This window comes from Ovis aries, chromosome 11 (genome assembly GCF_016772045.2).
Source record: "Ovis aries strain OAR_USU_Benz2616 breed Rambouillet chromosome 11, ARS-UI_Ramb_v3.0, whole genome shotgun sequence".
NCBI lineage: Eukaryota > Metazoa > Chordata > Mammalia > Artiodactyla > Bovidae > Ovis > Ovis aries.
In genome coordinates this window covers 16,467,823-16,485,255 of record NC_056064.1, presented here as the reverse complement: position 1 = coordinate 16,485,255, position 17,433 = coordinate 16,467,823, and the positions used below count along the sequence as shown (strand labels likewise).

General features: G+C 44.6%; 1 non-coding gene across 1 annotated transcript; it reads right to left on the bottom strand.

Moving 5' to 3' along the window:
• Positions 1-16,996: 16,996 nt before the first annotated feature.
• TRNAG-CCC (transfer RNA glycine (anticodon CCC)) lies at positions 16,997-17,069 on the bottom strand. Its single transcript has one exon. It is a non-coding gene; the product is annotated as a tRNA-Gly (tRNA).
• Positions 17,070-17,433: the final 364 nt, after the last annotated feature.

The following is a 17,433-nucleotide window of genomic DNA, read 5'->3' as shown; positions in this document are numbered from 1 at the left end:
AGGCCAATTACAGCTTTTGTTATCTGTTATACAGCCCTCTGTTATCTGTGGTTTGCACACCTGGGGAATCAACCAACCACAAATAGAAAATATTTGGAAAAAGAGATTCCAGAAATTTCCAGAAAGCAAAATTTGAAATTGCTGAGTGCAGCAACCATTTGCATAGCATTTACATTATATTTACCACTATTTACATAGTGTTTACATTGTATTAGGTAGTATAAGTAATCTACAAATTGAAACCAATAGATCTATGTAGCTGCCTTCCTGGTGACAAGACCCCTAGTGTGTTCCCTGATTACTGATGATTAGAAAAAAAAAACTGTAGGAATATACTCTGGTCTCCTAGGCCTTCCATGAGTAGAGAAAGAAAGGAACAAAGCTTAGCGGCTGTGATTGGAAAAGCGAAGGAATGCAGAAACAAAGGTAGGGCTGTACGGCAGAGAAATGACTGTAACTTCAACAGTAAATCAGCCCCAGGAACTTCTAGTTTTGTCTCAAAGGGAAAGATCAAGTCTAACGCACATTTCTCAGCTGTTTTGCAGAAACCAGAGCCCAGTCAGAGAGAGAACAGCGTGTAGACCTCAGATCGGCTAGAGCCTGAAGATTAGAATGTTAACCCCCTGTGACCTCACCTGGCCACCTCACCACGCACCCATCAAAACACTGCACACACTGATCACATTCCTCACACGTCTCTCCCTCACCTTGCCTTTAACCCTCCTTCCCTGACCACTGGGGAGTTTGAGCACTAAATGCCCATACTCCTTGCTTGGTTGTTATTGTTGTTGCATTCAGCCACTCAGTTGTGTCTGACTCTTTGCGACTCTGTAGCCCACCAGGCTCCTCAGTCTGTGGGATTTCCCAGGCAAGAATACTGGAGTGGGTTGTCATTTCCTACCCCAGGGGATCTTCCTGACCCAGGGATCAAACCTGCATCTTGGCGGGTGAGCTCTCTACACTGTGCCGCCAGGGAAGCCCCCCTTGCTCGGTACCTTGCAATAAGTGCTGTGCTTGCCTTTACTACAGCCAGAGTCAGTAGGTCGGCTTTGCTGTGTATCATGCAGGCAAGACCCAAGTTTGCTTCAGTAACTAGAAGACTTAAAGTAAATGGGAGCCAGAGACAAACCATAATTCAAAAAGATACATGCACCCCCATGTACACTGCAGTGCTATTTACAGCCCGGGCATGGAAGCGACCTAAAAGTCCGTCAGCAGAAGAACAGATGAAGCTGCTGGCACGTATACACGATGGAATACCACTCAGCCATAAAAAGGGATGAGCCTGCGCCATCTGCAGAGACGTGGATGGACCGAGAGACTGTCCCACGGAGGAGGAGTCAGAAACAGAAGAGACAAATATCGTCTATTAACACCTATACGTGGGATCTAGAGAAATGGGGCAGAGGAACCTGTTTGCAGGGCAGGAACTGAGTCACAGACATGGAGAACAAATGTATGGACACCAGCAAGGGGGAAAGGGGGCGGGGTGAACTGAGAGATCGGGACTGACATATGTGTACTACGACATATGTTATAGTTATCTATAAAATAGATAACTAATGAGACCTCTACTCAGTGCTCTGTGGTGACCTAAGTGGGAAGGAAATCCCAAAAAAGAGGGGATACGTGTACTCGTATAGCTGATCCGCTTTGCTGTACAGTAGCAGCTAACACAACATTGTAAAGCAACACCACTCCAATAAAAATTGAAAAAAAAAAAAAAAACCAAAAACAGGAGGCTATGCGTAGGTTATATGAAAAGCTGTACCATTTTATACAAGGGGGTTGAGCTTTGGAGGATTTTGCAATCAGATCCTGTGGGGATCCTGGAATCAATCTCCCGTGATTACGGAGGAACAACTCTACTCAGTTTCATTTGTGGCTAGATTGCAAGCACATGGCCTGACTCAGCCAATCAGGAACACTCACTCCAGACTGTATGGCTGAGAAACAATGATGGTGGAGGATTCGTGACGGTAGTGGAGAGAAGCAGTGACATCTTGTTTCTAGGGATGACTGACAGAATCAACAGTGTGAACATCAGTCTCCCGGGGCATCCGTGGTGGCAGAAGCAGAGTCTTCTCTAGTCTAGTTCTAGAGTGTAGACTATACTATGTGTGCTCACTCGCTGTCGTGCCCGACTCTTTGGGACCCACGGACTGTAGCCCGCCAGGCTCCTCTGTCCATGGGGATTCTCCAGGTAAGAATACTGGAGCAGGTTGTCATGCCCTCCTCTAGGGGATCTTCCCAACCTAGGGATCGAACCCAGGTCTCCCCACATTGCAGGTGGATTCTTGATCATCTGAGCCACAGGGAAGCCCATACTATACCATCTACCTAAGTTCCCGCTTATCTTCTGATGATTCTATTCTATAGTCGTCTTGGCGATTCTTGCAGCTACCCAATATCTTTCAACAAATGTCTCTGCTTAAATCACCTGGGATCTTTATTTTGGGGGTTACTTTCAATTACCTAGATGACATCATGATCTGAGCAATGTCATGATAAGCCACTTGAAGTGAAAGGAGACAAGACCCTGAAGAAAATAGATACATTGATCTTTATAAGAAGAATTTTTTTTCCAGAAATCAGATTTTTTTTTTTTTGGATGCTGACCATCTTTAAAGTCTTTCTTGAATTTGTTACAATGCTGCTTCTATTTTATGTTTTGGTTTTTTGGCCATAAGGCATGTGGGATCTTAGCTTCCCAATCAGGGATGGAACTGTCACCCCCTGCTTTGAAAGGTAAAGTCTTAACCATTGGACCTTGAGGGAAGTTCTGAATTTCTTTTTTTTTTTTAGGTTGACGGAGTGGAGATAAGGGTGGGGAGAAGAAAGAAGAGAGGGCATGGAGTTAAAACAAAGTAGGGTGGAGGATCTACAAACCTTCCTTGAGATGGCTTAAGAGCATGTTAAAAATATATAATATTCGATATACAATTGTGTTATGTGCTGTAGTGTAAATGACACTATCCCTGGCTTCCTCTGCCTCACAGTCTAGAATGCAGTATATTCCCTACTCATTGAAGCTTCACGTGAGTGAGATTTGGGGCATGTTGAAAGCAAGGAGCAACTGAGTTTCAGGAATAGGTCATATAATATCAGACCCAGGAACTATGAGAAAAATCAGGGGCCTGGAGACAGAGGAGCACAAACGCAACGAAGTCCTCCATATACTTGTGAACATCTTCAAGAAGAGACGCTATAGACGAATGAACAGGGTCAAGAGGTTACAAGACCTTGGCTAGCCTCTGGATCACTTCGGAGCAGTGGAGGAAGCATGGCCTCCTGTCTGAGAGGCACGGACAAGGCAGAACTCCAGCCATGGGAGTGGGGATAAGCGTCCATGGTAAGAACTGGTGAAGGTAGATGAGGCACCACACAATTGGAGAAAGGAGATACAGAGAGGACAGCTGAATGCTGGTGGGCTTTACCATAATTTTTTTAATTAAAAAATGTAAAATATATATTTATTTATATATTTGGCTGCAATAGGTCTTAGCTGCACATGCAGAATCTTTCAACTGAGGCATGCAAACTCTTAGTTGTGGCATGTGGGCACTAGTTCCTGGACCAGGGATCAAACCAGGCTCCCCCCCCACCCCAACCCCACCCCCCCCCCCACCCCCGGCCCTGGATTGTGGAGTCTTAGCCACTGGATTACCAGGGAAGTCACTAGTCCTCTTATTCGTAATCAGGTATTTTTCAGGTATAATTTTTATACCATATTATTCACCACTTGTAAATGTACAAGTCAACGATTTTTGATTTGTGCAACCGTCATCATAATCCAGCTTTAGATCATTTCTTTCATCTCAGAAACTACTCTTGTGCCCACTGGCCACCAGTCCTTATTCCTGTTCCCAGTTCAAGGCAACACTGGTCTGCTTCACATCTCCTTAAATTTGCCTTTTGTAGAGACGCTGTACAAATGGATCTGGCTTCTTTCACTGAGCATGATGTTTCTGAGGTTCTTCCGTGAGGTTGTATGTATCAGCTGTTTACTCTTTTATTGCTGGTTAGTACTGCTGAGAGGGATTGGGGGCAGGAGGAGAAGGGGAAGACAGAGGATGAGATGGCTGGATGGCATCACCAACTCAATGGACATGAGTTTGGGTGGACTCCGGGAGTTGGTGTTGGACAGGGAGGCCTGGCGTGCTGCGATTCATGGGGTCACAAAGAGTCGGACACGAATGAACAACTGAACTGAACTGACTCCAAGTAAATATCACATTTTATGGATTCATTCCACAGAGGGCTTCTCTGATAGTTTAGCTGGTAAAGAATCCCTCTGCAATTCAGGAGACCCCAGTTCAATCCCTGGGTTGGGAAGATCCCCTGGAGGAGGAAATGGCAACCCACTCCAGTATTCTTGTCTGGAGAATCCCATGGACAGAGGAGCCTGGCAAGTGATAGTCCATAGGGTCGCAAAGAGTCAGACACGACTGAAGTGACTTGACAGACATTATGTTTTTTTTTACTTTATGGGCTATACTTTTGCTTCACATCTACAATGTCTTTGCCTCATACAAAGTCATAAAGACTTTCTCTTCTAAAGAAGTTCTATAGCTTTAGGTCTTACAATTAGGTCTATGATCCCCTTTGAGCTAATTTTCGTTATAATATGATATAAGGGTATAAGGTTTGCTTAGTTTTGGCTTGGTTTATGTATTGATATCCTATTGTTCTGGGGCCATTGGCTGAAGTGACCATCCTCCCATTGAGCTGACTTGGCATCTATGTCAAAAATTAATTAATATAAATATAAGGATTTATTCCCAGGCTCTCAGTTCTGTTTCACTGATCTATATGTCTATTCCGGGTTTCTGTACATTTATAGTAAGTTTTGAAATTGGATAGTTTAACCCCTCTAAATTTATTCTGTCACTATCAAATAAGGGATCTCCTTTCTTGTGATGCTTTTGTCTTTGGTATCAGGATAAAACTGATTTTATTAAATAAGTTGGGAATTGTTCCTTCCTCCTCTCTTTCTTGAATGAGTTTTTGAAGTATTGGTATTATTTCCTCTTTAAAAAATGTGTTAGAATTCACCAGGGAAGCCCTTTGGGCCTGAGCTTTTTGTGGTGTGTGGGGAACATTTTAAATTATTCATCCAGCTCCACTACTTGTTAGAGGCCTATTCAGGTTTTCCATTCCTTTTTGAGTAGGTTTTGATAACCTGTTCCCATTTGCCTGGACTTAATCTGCAGAATGCCACTCTATGCTGTGCAGCTGCTCTGTCTCTGCTCAGTTTCATAAATATTTCTTATTTTTATATTTTAGTTTAGCTTCCTAGGCATGCAAGTGGCTTGCTTGCATGCTCAGTCATGTTCAACTGTTTGGGACACCATGGACCACAGTCCTCCAAACTCCTCTGTCCATGGAATTTTCCAGGCAAGACTATTTGAGTAGGTTGCAATTTCCTTCTCTGGGAGATCTTCCCGACCCAGGGATTGAACCCGCATCTTCAGTGCTGCAGGCAGATTCTTTACCTGCTGAGCTACCAGCGAAGGTGTCTTCCTAGGACCTGCCACTATTTCTACAGAGCTAAGCGGTCAGCCAGGTTCAGGCAGTTTTCAAAATTCTGCCATGGGTTTTGCTTTCCACTGGGCACTCTGAGGCCTCTCTGCGGTTGGAGCAGCCTCCCAGCCAGGCAGGACTGTGTGGAGAGCTTATCGAGCCCCTTGTATCTCTCATTTGCAGGATGTTTCCATTAAATTTCTGCCTGATCCTCTGGCGGTGGCTCATGTCTCATGTGTCCTAAGTCACTCAGTCGTATCTCACTCTGTGCGACCCCATGGACTGTAGCCCGCCAGGCTCCTCCGTCCATGGGATTCTCCAGGCAAGAGTACTGGAGTGGGGCGCCATTCCCTTCTCCAGGGGATCTTCCCGATCCAGGAATCAAACCTGCGTCTCTCGTGTCTCCTGCATTGGCAGGGGGATTCTTTACCACTAGTGCCCCCGGCATCAACCTGAGGTTAGGAGAGCTGCAGGTTCATATTCGACAGCTGTCATGGGCTCTGCCTTCCAGTCTTAACCAAATCAGCCCCCTCTGGCAGAGAAGCTGCTGGTTTTCATGAGCAGCAAGGATGCCCTAGACTCCTGGTGCTCTCACCTGAAGTTCCAAAACATCTCACAAATAATTCCCAACTTGCTATTTGTTTTTGGCTAATTTCCAGGGGCTAGACATGGTTGTTTTCGACAATGGTGTCTGGTGTGTTTTAGGTGTTTTCTGAAGAGAAGATTTGTTAACGTCTTCATTTCTCTACAACCTGAAGTCCCCTTAGGCTTTTTAAAATGCTGAGATGCTGGGTGGGCATGTGACCTGTCAACTAGGCTGCTCTTTGGATTTTTGTTTGTTTGTTTTGTTTTGACTGTGCAAGGTCTTCGTTGCGGCGTGTGGGCTTCTCTCTAGTTGCAACACACAGGTATAGTTGCCCCTCAGCATGCGGGCAACTTGGGCGAGCTCCGGGAGGTAGTGAGGGACAAGGAGGCCTAGTGTGCTGCTGTCCATGGGGTCTCAAAGTGTCGGACATGACTTAGTGATTGAGCAACAAGAACAACAACAATGGCATATGGAATCTTAGTTTCCCTGACTAGGGATCGAACCCGTGTCCCCCTGCATTGAAAGGCAGATTCTTAACCACTGGACCACCAGGGAAGCCCCTGCTCTCTGGTTTAAAGGTGCCATTGGGCATCTGGCAGTCAAGGAGTATAAACTTTTTCTTGTAAAAAGTCAACATGTTCTAGCATGATGCTAGGAAACGTGTGAGTTGGGACACTGACAAGTTCTGAGAGGTGTTGAGCACAAGAGATGATGGAGACAGGAACAGGGCAGGCACGCTGAGGTGGAGGCAAGAAGCAAATGCATTGTCCACTGGAAAATATAAAACTACCAAAAATTAAAAACCGACTTCCTATCCTTTAATGCTACCAACCTAATAGCCACTGTTCCCACGAATGTTTCCTCCCAGGTACCCGCATTGAACTTCCAGTCCCCTGGGAAGCGAGCAGGTGTTAGGAAAAGGATGGGGGTGCACCGTCCACGCCATGAGGCAGGTGGGGCAGTAGGGGATCATGCACCGTTGGGAACTGGAAATGGCCGGCATGTCAGTATCAGCTTGGGTGTCTGGAGTTGCTGACCTCAAGCTCAGCTCTAACTTTCACATAAAGATTTGGTCCTAACACCTTAAACCAGGGGTGGGGAAATTATAGCATGCAGGCCAAATCTGGCTTGTCATTCATGATGGCAAATCAAGTTTAAATAGTACTCAGCCACACCCATTTGTTTCCAAGTTGTCTGTAGCTGCTTTGGTACTACATGGACAGAGATGAATAGTTGTGACAGAGACCTGTAGCCTACAGGGTTAACATATATACTATCTGCCCCTTTATAGAAACTTCCCTGGTGGCTCAGATGGTAAAGAATCACCTGCAGTACAGGAGGCCTGGGTTTGATCCCTGGGTTGGTGAGATCCCCTGGAGAAGGGAATGGCAACTCACTCCAGTATTCTTGCCTGGAGAATTCCATGGACAGAGGAGCCTGGTGGGCTCCTTTATACAAAAGTTTTCCAATTCTCATTTAAAATTAAAACTATAATAGCTAAACCCCTTGTAGATAGAGCATCCCCTATAAAATCAGAATATGGAGTCAAGTTTGAGGCATGATATAACGGCTGCAACATCCCACATGTAATCAGACAGAGCATCACACATACAATTGAGAGATATGGAATCATGCCTGGTCTCTGCTACATAATACTAATGGCGTCTAGGGCAAGCACTGGCCATCTCTGGGCACAAGTCCACTGGCAAATAGGAACTTGATGACCTATTCTGTCATTCGGGGTTGTTGTTCAAACAGAATTACTATATGAGAAGGCATACTGCAAGCCATGTAGCACCACACACAGGCTGTTCTTTCTGACATTTACAGAACACCCACTTTGACCTTCTAAATCCCCTGTCTGGATCCATTTTTCTTGTGGAGTGAATGCTACCTTATGTACCTTTCATGTGACACCTATGATTGAGCATTTTCTTAGGCACTTTTCCCTGATTTGAAGTGGGAGCTGGAGACCATTTCTATCACAGAGCAGAGAAATAGGGGATGAGAGAGCCGCAAGGAAACACTCACTCCTTGCCCCTGCCCCCCACCCCATGCAATAAATTTGCTGGTCAGCAGCAAAGAAATGGTTTGAGGGTCACTTTTCTTCTCAAGGACATCCCTGCTGAAGACAACGATCATTTAAGGCTTAATCTTGTGAATGATTTCTCTTCCCTTGAAGAGTCTGAACATGGTAAAATCTAATATAACAACAAGGATAACTCAACCATTGACAGGAATCTGAAATTTGGGTGAGAGTTTATCAGCAATTGTAAGGCTGAGTTATAGCTCAGAGCCTGGAATCCCCAGGCACTGTGGCTAATTTCACCAGCAAGGAAACATACATCCTCACACAGTGGGTAAAATTCGAGAAAGGCTCTGGTTAGCACATGAGAATTCTCGGTGTGGCTTCTGGATTGCAATGCTGAAGTTATCTGTAGTCTCCTGGCAAGCCTTCTCAGTGGGGGAGGTGGAGGTCTCCAGGTTCAGGAGACAAAGGCCACATCTTCTTCTCCACCTCGGTGTCCACACTTGAATTACCTACAGAACGAGCCATGATTCCCGCTCTGCCTGCCCTTGCGAGGTCAGGTCCTGGTGTTCATGCACAGGAGCCAGGAAGTTGATGATTACATGTAATTGTCTCCAATCAAATGGCAGGGGAGGACGTCTGAGAGCCAGATGGGGCCAGAGAGGTTAAGACTAAATGCATCTGAAGAAAAGCAGAGTCAGAGTTGGTCCTGGTGGCAGATGCTTCCCAGGTGGCCTGCCAGTGATGCCATTAAACCAGAAAAGTCAAGGAGGCCTGTCAAAGGAAGATGTGTTTATTGGTATAATTATTTGTTGAAATGGATAAGGCAGGAGATCGGAGCGAAATGGCCAGAGGGATGAGTAAGTGGTCAGATCTTGTCATTGAGGGGCTAGACAAAAAGATGAGTAAGGTTCATTAAAGCAGAGGAAAGCAATGGAAGCAGTTGCGAATCGGCAAGTCAGGGTTGTTCGCATCTAGTCTTGTAAATACCATGTATCTCTAGCTAGTTCCCTTTTGGATGAAAATAACAGATATTGATTTTGGCTAGCTTCAAGAGAGGGGAAAGGGGTGGGGGGCCAATTATTGAAGGGATAATGAGATATCTCATAGAACTGAAGGACTGAGATGCCCGACAAGAACAAACTAGAATTACCATGGAGAAACCTGGCATTTTCTTCTGACTCTTGCCTCCTACTTCTCTTTGCGCCTTCTTTATTTTCACTTTTCACCGCCAAGTGACATGCTTTGCTAATCAGGCTGTGGCTGCCTGTAGCTTGTGAGTTAATGTGTCCTCAGTCCTGGCTACCTGGAGAGACTGAGTTCCATTTCTCAGAGCCAGACTTTCTTGGAAGGATTCTGACTGGCCTAGTTCCAGTCAGGTGACCCTCACTGGACCAATCGCCTGTGGTTAGGGTCGCAGAGAAGAAACAGGACTGCTTCCAAAGTAAAAGGGATAGATGGAAAGTGACAGTTCCCCAAAGAAGGAAAGTTTCTAGTAAAGAAGAAAATGCTGCAGAGAAATAGCAATACAATAGCTGTCAAAGACACCAGGTGTCCTGCAGGGTGATTTTTTCTCCCTGTACCCTGCTAGGCTTTAGGAAGATGACGACAGAATTTTAAAAATGCTGGGAAACTCTTATGTGGTGGGTTTTTTGCTTGACTCTGCCTTGTGATCACAGCATGATCTTGAACAAGTCACTTCACGGACCGGCATCTCAGCTGCCACACCTGTAAAGTAAAGCAATAATATCTGCCCGATAGAATGGTTGGGTGGATTAAATGGCACGAAGAGGAAGAAAGTGTTTGATAAACATCTCTGTTTTTCTCCTTTCTCCTGCCTTATCCTTTCTGCTCCAGGTCCTTTGAGGCTGAGAATAATACAACTAAACAATCACTGTGTTAGGGCATGTCCGTGTTCAAATCACGGTGTATCTGGATGAGGCAGGATTAAATGGTGCCTTCACGATCTTTTCTTCCCTGGTGGCTCAGACGGTAAAGTGTCTGCCTACAATGCAGGAGACCTGGGTTCAATCCCTGAGTCGGGAAGATCTCCTGGAGAAGGAAACGGCAACCCACGCCAGTATTCTTGCCTGGAGAATCCCATGGACAGAGGAGCCTGGTGGGCTACAGTCCATGGGGTCGCAAAGAGTCGGACATGATTGAGGGACTTCACTGTCACGATCTTAGTCAGTTCAGCTCATCACCATCTCATCAGAACCAGCTGTCTCCCGCATCCCTTTTCTCCTTAGAGATTCTTGCTGGCCAGTGGTAAAGATCTACTCTAAGGCAATCACCATCTGCAGCCTTATGGGCTGTCATGCTGCTCCCAGATTTCCTGTGTCTCTCCAGTCTCTTCTAGGCAGCTTCCAGACCATGGCATCAATATCGCCTATTTGCTTCTTGTCTTCTGGGTAGCACACTCCCCTCCCAGCCCAGATGCCTCCAGAGACCTCAAGCCTGTTCAGCATCTCTTTGCAGTGACCTGGACACAAGTGTGTTTGCAAAGCTACTTTCACTTTCTCAGGAAAATATAGTGCTCTGTGTGCATGAATGGTTTAGGTAACTGAAAACCATTTTTTTTAGTATAAAAACAAACAAAGAAACAAAAATCCTTCTGGTGGCTGATTCTAATGGAAAGTTTCCCTTTCATATACAGACCTTCTTATCTTTGACTCAGGAAATTTCACACCTGGGTTTCAAAGTTATACAAAAGGATTCACAAAATAACTTATTGCAGGATTTTCTGAACAAGCTCAGACTTAAAAACAGCTGAGTTACCCATACCCAGGGGCTAGTTTAATAAATCGTGGTAACTAGATAACTATTTTGAAGATGCTAGAAATTGTATTTAAATTATACAGAGAATGTTTATGGCATTAAGAGAGGAAACGACTCTTTAAAAAATGGTGGTATACAGACACTATCATTTTCTTATCCAGAAGGCACCCCCCCTCTCATCCTTGCTAATGCTTATTCATGCTTCATCATGAGATCCTGCCTCCAGAATAAAGGCTGCTGGTCTAAATCAGTCACAGGCATTCTGTTTCCAGTTTTCATTGATCGGTTTAGGAGTAGTCATGTGACTTAGACATGGCCAATGGATACATGAGGGGAAGTCTTATGCTGATGGATTCTGGGAGAGTTTTCTCTGATTTTAAAACAAATTGCATAAGAAGTTACAGAGAGCTCTGGAACTGAATGATACCAGTGGTTGCACAACAATATGAATATACATAATACCACCTGAACTTTACACTGAAACTTGATGAAGTTAGTAATTGAAAAAAAATTTTTTCCCCCCGTGCTGCACAACATGTAGGATCTTAGTTCCTTGACCAGGGTTCAAACTCACGCCCCCTACATTGAAAGCATGGCGTCTTAACCACTGGACCACCAGAGAAGTCTCAGTAAATTCTTTGTGTATTTCACCATGATAAAAAAATAATTGAGCAAAAAGAGAGAAAGATGTACAGAAAGAGATTGCCTCTGCTAGTTTTTCTTCCGGAAATGGAGGTGGAAGAATACTATATCTGGGTGTGGAAATACTTGCTAGAATAATGCCCCTCCATTTGGGTCTCCCCCCAGGGTCCTCTCATCAGTTTGCACAGTTCATATGCCTCTGTACACGGGTGACATCCGCAAGGACCACTCATCTGAGCTCCAGCCTACACACCCAACTGCGACTCGACATGCTCATGTTCACTGTCCGCTGCGCTCTTTCAGGATGGTGACCCGCAGCACAGGGAACCGAAGCAGAGAGCAGAATTGAAAGTAATCCAGAGAAGCGCCCATGCCACGGACTTGACTCAGAAACCAAGGGAGAGGCTGGCAGCTGAGACGCCTGTCAAAGATGTTGAACCTATTGCAGGCACCCAGCACACCTAAATGTCCTTTTGCTATATTTGTTCACGTGATTGCTTCGCTTGCAGGTTCTGGCTTATTTTCTAGATAATTGGGGCTTGTAGATAAATAACTTTTGAGTAAAGGAGGCATCACTCTGCTATTCTTATAAAATCTTAGGCCATACATCAGTATTGCAATATATACCAATCTTGTGCCTGAGAGGCCTCAGGGTACCCTTCTAACTCATAAGCCCTCTTTGGGGAGAGGGCTTTTGCTACATATAGGTATCCTATTGTGTCTTACAGGCTTCCCCAGTGGCTGAGCAGTAAAGAATCCTCCTGCCAATGCAGGAGATGCAGGTTCGATCCCTGGGTCGGGAAGAACCCCCAGAGAAGGAATGACAACCCACTCCAGTATTCTTGACTGGAAAATTCCATGGACAGAGGAGCATGGTATGCTACAGTCCATGAGGTCACAAAGAGTCACACACAACTTAGCAACTAGACAACAACACAACACGTCTTACAGGATGACCACTGGGTCTCCTTTCCTTTTTTTTCCTCTTCCTTTTTCTCTTTCCAGCTTTATTAAACATATTATTGACGCACAGCACATGTATTAAAGGTTTACATACATATGTATGTTGAAAAATGATCACAGCAATACGTTTGGTTACTGCTCCATCTTCTCACATAATTACCATTTTTGTGTGTGTGCACGTGGTGCTAAATTTAAATGTGGTATCAGCACTCTTTCCGCATAGTCTCTTTGATGGTGGCTAACCTAGCCTCTAAGCTTCCCTCCTTGCCAATTTCAGAAACAGACCCCCAACAAAAGGCTAAGGGACAGTGAAACTTAAGCCAGTAGGTTTCATTTGCATCTCACAAGCAACTGGATATTTGGAAATATCTGGAAGCCTGACTAGATGTGTTCACTTTCATCTAGTTGCTTGGGCCTGTCGACATGAAGCTAAGCTTTTATACAACCCTTTATCGAAGACTGTCAGAATTGCAGGGGGCTTTGCAGCCCGTGTTGTCCAACTGTGTCGTTTTTAACAGAAGCTGGCAGCTGTTCAGAGACATGAAGCTTCCCACCCAGAATCACAGAGCTCGGTAGTGGCGGGGCTCGACAAGGAACCCAGCCTCCGGGCTCCCAGTCCATGGCTCTCTCTATCTCTACCCCAAGCCCCTCAGCTCTCATCTGGTTTTTCTGTGCTTAATATGTTTTCCTTAAATTGATTTTTCTCCTCTGCCTCATCCATTACCTTCAAGGTTATTTTTGGTGCTCTCCTCTGCCTCTTTCATTTTGCAGACTGATTTCCCAGGCTTTGCTGAGGTTGGCGGTACTTCCCACCCCAGGGTCTTTGGCTTTCGTTAACGTTCTGCTCTCTTTCCCTCCCCACCCATTTATTGTCTTCCTGGGGCTGTTAAAACAGACTGGTCCGCAAGACCCTTACTCCCTCCCCACCTCTCCTCCCAGCTTCCAGCCCACCAAGATGCTACTAATTCCCATCATGCTCTGTTTCCACCCCTTCACTCTCTTCTCCGCTTGCAAAGTCTGCTCATAATGACGACCCTTGGAGCTCATCCTTCAGCGATAACTCAAGGCTGCACCAGCCACTGAGTAGTGACGACATATGCATCTTTCTGATGGCATTTCTTCCCCCATCCCCCCCTCCTGGTTTTCTCTGTGTGCAGATGTGTCTGTCTCGGGTGATTCCTTGTCTCTTTTCTATCAGGGGTGGGGTATCTGCCAGATGCTTGCAGGTAATGACTGCTTAGAGCATGGACGGTTGGATGGTGTGGGAGTTGTGTGTACAGATGGAAAGAGTTGGATGGAGCATCATTCCCTACACCAGTGTTCCAGTTCTGTGGCCAGAACTAGAAATCTTGGCTTTCTTTGCCCGCCGGAGCCAAATAAAGAATACAGGGGCAGAGTCTGGAGGAAATAAAAAGATGGCTTTAATTCTCACCTGGTGGAGAGTACACAGGAGGCTTATGCCTCCAAGAACTGTGCCCTTCCTCCGCGAGGAGTCTAGGGGCTCAAAGTCAGGAGTCCGTGATAAGGAACAAAGGGAATAGGATCTTGATTTCTTCCTCTTGCTTTGTTTCAAAGACAGTCATAGGCCGATGTCAGTGACCCGGTAATTGAGTCTGGCAATTCCCGTGGCTCCGCAGCCTTCTCTCTCATAGGTAACTACACTGGAAATGGTGTTGTAAGGGAAACACCAGATACAGGATGTATTTAGCATAGAGTCAAAGGGAAATAGGAGTGAAATGTAGCTCCTGCAGAGTCAGGGGACAGAAAAACAAACTTAGTTACAGGCGTGCAGAGTTGGGAGCAGTTAAAGTAAAACAAAATCTAGGAATGTTCAGGCCTGCTCATTGTTCTCTTTATCTTCTTTGCTCTCAGCGAAAGTGTTAGTTGCTCAACTGTGTCGACTCTTTGTGACCCCGTGAACTGTAACCCACCAGGCTCCTCAGTCTATGGAATTCTCCAGATAAGAATACTGGAGTGGGTTGCCATTCCCTTCTCCAGGGGATCTTCCTGACCAGGGATCAAATCCAGGTCTCCTGCATTGCAGTCAGATTCTTTACTGTTTGAGCCACCAACGAAGCCAAGAAAAAAACAGAACAAAACCAAAAAAACCTCATTGCTCTTTTTTCCTTATCACTGCAACAGCTCCAGGCCCTAGATCATCAGAGGAAAAAGAAGGGAGCTTTAGATGGGGTCAGACAACCCTCCTTTCAAAGTCCAGCTCTATCGTTGATGAACTTTGTGGTATGGGCAAAGCTGAGTTTGCTCATCTGTAAAATGGGGACAATGGTCAAGCACTTTCATTTGTAAAGGGTCTAATAAACGTGGCAAAGGGTCCGAATTGCTTAGCCTAGTTTCTGAGACTTTCTCCTGAAGTCAGAAGGGGATAGACTCAAATGCTGGACTCCCTATGCAGTAGCTGGAAACCTGGGCAAGTTCATTACTCTCTTTAAGCTTCTGTTTACCTAACTGTAGTGCGGGAATAATAAGCACCAACCTAACAAATTGTTTCTGAGAATTAGTAACCAAAATATGTAAGCATTTAGCACAGTATCTGGGATGAAGTAAGCGCCCAAAAGATGTCAGCCATTTTTTGGTCTTTAAATCAGTTGAATTAAAAAATCACTGTGTTATTATTGTGTGTAGTTGTTTACAATATCATATGAGCTTCAGGTGTACAGCATAGCAATTCAATTCTCTCTCTCTCTCTCTCTATATATATATATATACATATATATATGTATTCTTTTTCAGATTCTTTTCCATTCTAGGTTATTACATAACACCGAGTGTCGTTCCCTCTGCTATACAGTGTAGGTCCTTGTTGGTTATCTATTTTGTAGATTGTACTGTGTATATGTTAATCCCAGCCTCCTAATTTCTCTCTCCCCTTACCTGCTCTTTCCTGTTTGGTAACCATAGGTTTGTTTTCTGTGTCTGTGACTCTCTTCCTGTTTTGGAAATAAGTTCATTTGTGTTTTATATTTTAGATTCCAAAAATGAGCGATATCATATGATATTTGTCTTTGAAATGTCAACCGTTTAAAAAGTTCAATAAATACCATTTGCTTTGCCATTGTCACTTTGTCCCATAGCCTTTTGAAAAATTAAGTGGGTGTGCATCTTGAGCATCTTATGAACTTTGAGAAGTCTGTGAATTAAGCATTCATTAAATACTTTTACATATCCTGAGTGTACGTATACCGACTATATACTCTACAGGGAGAGATACCAAACTCTATGGAGCTCAAAACCCAATTGGGTTGCAAGCAAGTGGCAAATGATTTCAAAACACTTTATCACCAGAGCCAACATAACAAACTGCAAATTGAACAGCTGCTTCAGCAATTCAATTCTGCATCCATTTATTACACACTTATTAAAGGCCAGGCATACAGATGAACAAGACCTGACTTCTAGGAGTTTATAAGGCTATAGAGATACACACGACCGACATGACTGAGCCTGCAAGCATGCACATTACTAATACATTGATGATGATGGCTTTCCTGGTGATGATGGTTTTGATGGTGATGTTGTTGGTGCTGACAAACCTCAACAACAATAAGAGCTAAGATGTATAAAGAGCTGACTTCTAGACAGATGGTGGCTAAAGGGCTTTGCATACATTATCTCATTTAATACCCATAAGAACCCTTTAAGGTAAACAATGTTCTTCTTTTATGGGTGAAGAAAAGGAAGATCAGAGAGTTCAGTAATTTTCCCAAGGCACACAGCTTCTGAGTAGCAGAGTTAGACCTCAAACTCAAGCATTATTGTTATTAAGACCCTGTACCCAACCGCTCAACTACTACTCACTGCCCTTCCACAGCCAATCATAGCAGAGGAAAGAGTCGCATCCATGCTGTGATAGAGGACAAAGTGCTTGGTGGGAAGGAAGGGGAGCAAGCTAATCCTGATCGAATGACGACTGAAATCTTCACAGCTGAGCTGTCCCTGGGGCTGGGGTTTCAGGAATAAGTAGGAAGTCAATGGTAGGGGATGGAGCAGGAGAGATTCCAGATAGAGGGACCAGCCTGGACCATGCAAAGAGGCTTCACAATTCTGGATCTGGTTGGGAAACAAGAGGCTGGGTGGTTTGCTGGGAGGGAGGGCTCTTGGAGAAAGCGTTGGCGTAAAGGAGAGATGAGAGTATCTTGAGGGTCTTTGGAGGATGAGCTTTGGATATGCAGTACAAAGACTAGTAAGTCACATGCTCCTTGTTTTTTTTTTTTTTTTTATCAGCTAACAGAACTTATTTCAGGATCCATAGGGAAAGATATTTTTTTTCATTTTGATACTTGGAGCTTTTTCACCGTGTTTGACCTGGAAGCCAGAAGAAATGAATTTTATTGAAAGGCCAAAACCATAATGGACATGAGGTCAAGCCCAGGGATTTTTTTGCTTTCTGTTTGTAATATCTATCTGTTCGTTTATTTGACTGCACCAGGTCTTAGTTGCAGCACGTGGAAATTCGGTTCCCTGATCAGGGATTGAACCTGAGCCCCCTGCACTGGGAGCGCAGAGTCTTAGCCACTGGACCATCAGGGAAGTCCCTGGCTCAGGGTTTGAATCCAATCTCTATCACTCTCTGGCTATAGGACTTCAGACAGGTTAGCTAACACTCCTGAGCCTCAGTCTCCTCCTCTACAAAATGGGTTTGTTAGGAGACTTGAACTGTTGAATATACATAAAGCATTTAAAACAATGTGTGGTACACAGCCAGCTCTTATAAAATAGCATTATTATTACTGATCATGTGTTAACTACCAATTGGCCACATGACTTTTTCTAGCTGAGCTTGGAAATCTTTATCCATTAAGGAAGGGGTCAGTCACAATATTTCTGTGACCCTTTCCAGTGTAAAATGGTTTCATCCCAAATGGCTCCTTTGGTGAAGAAGCTGAAGAACATA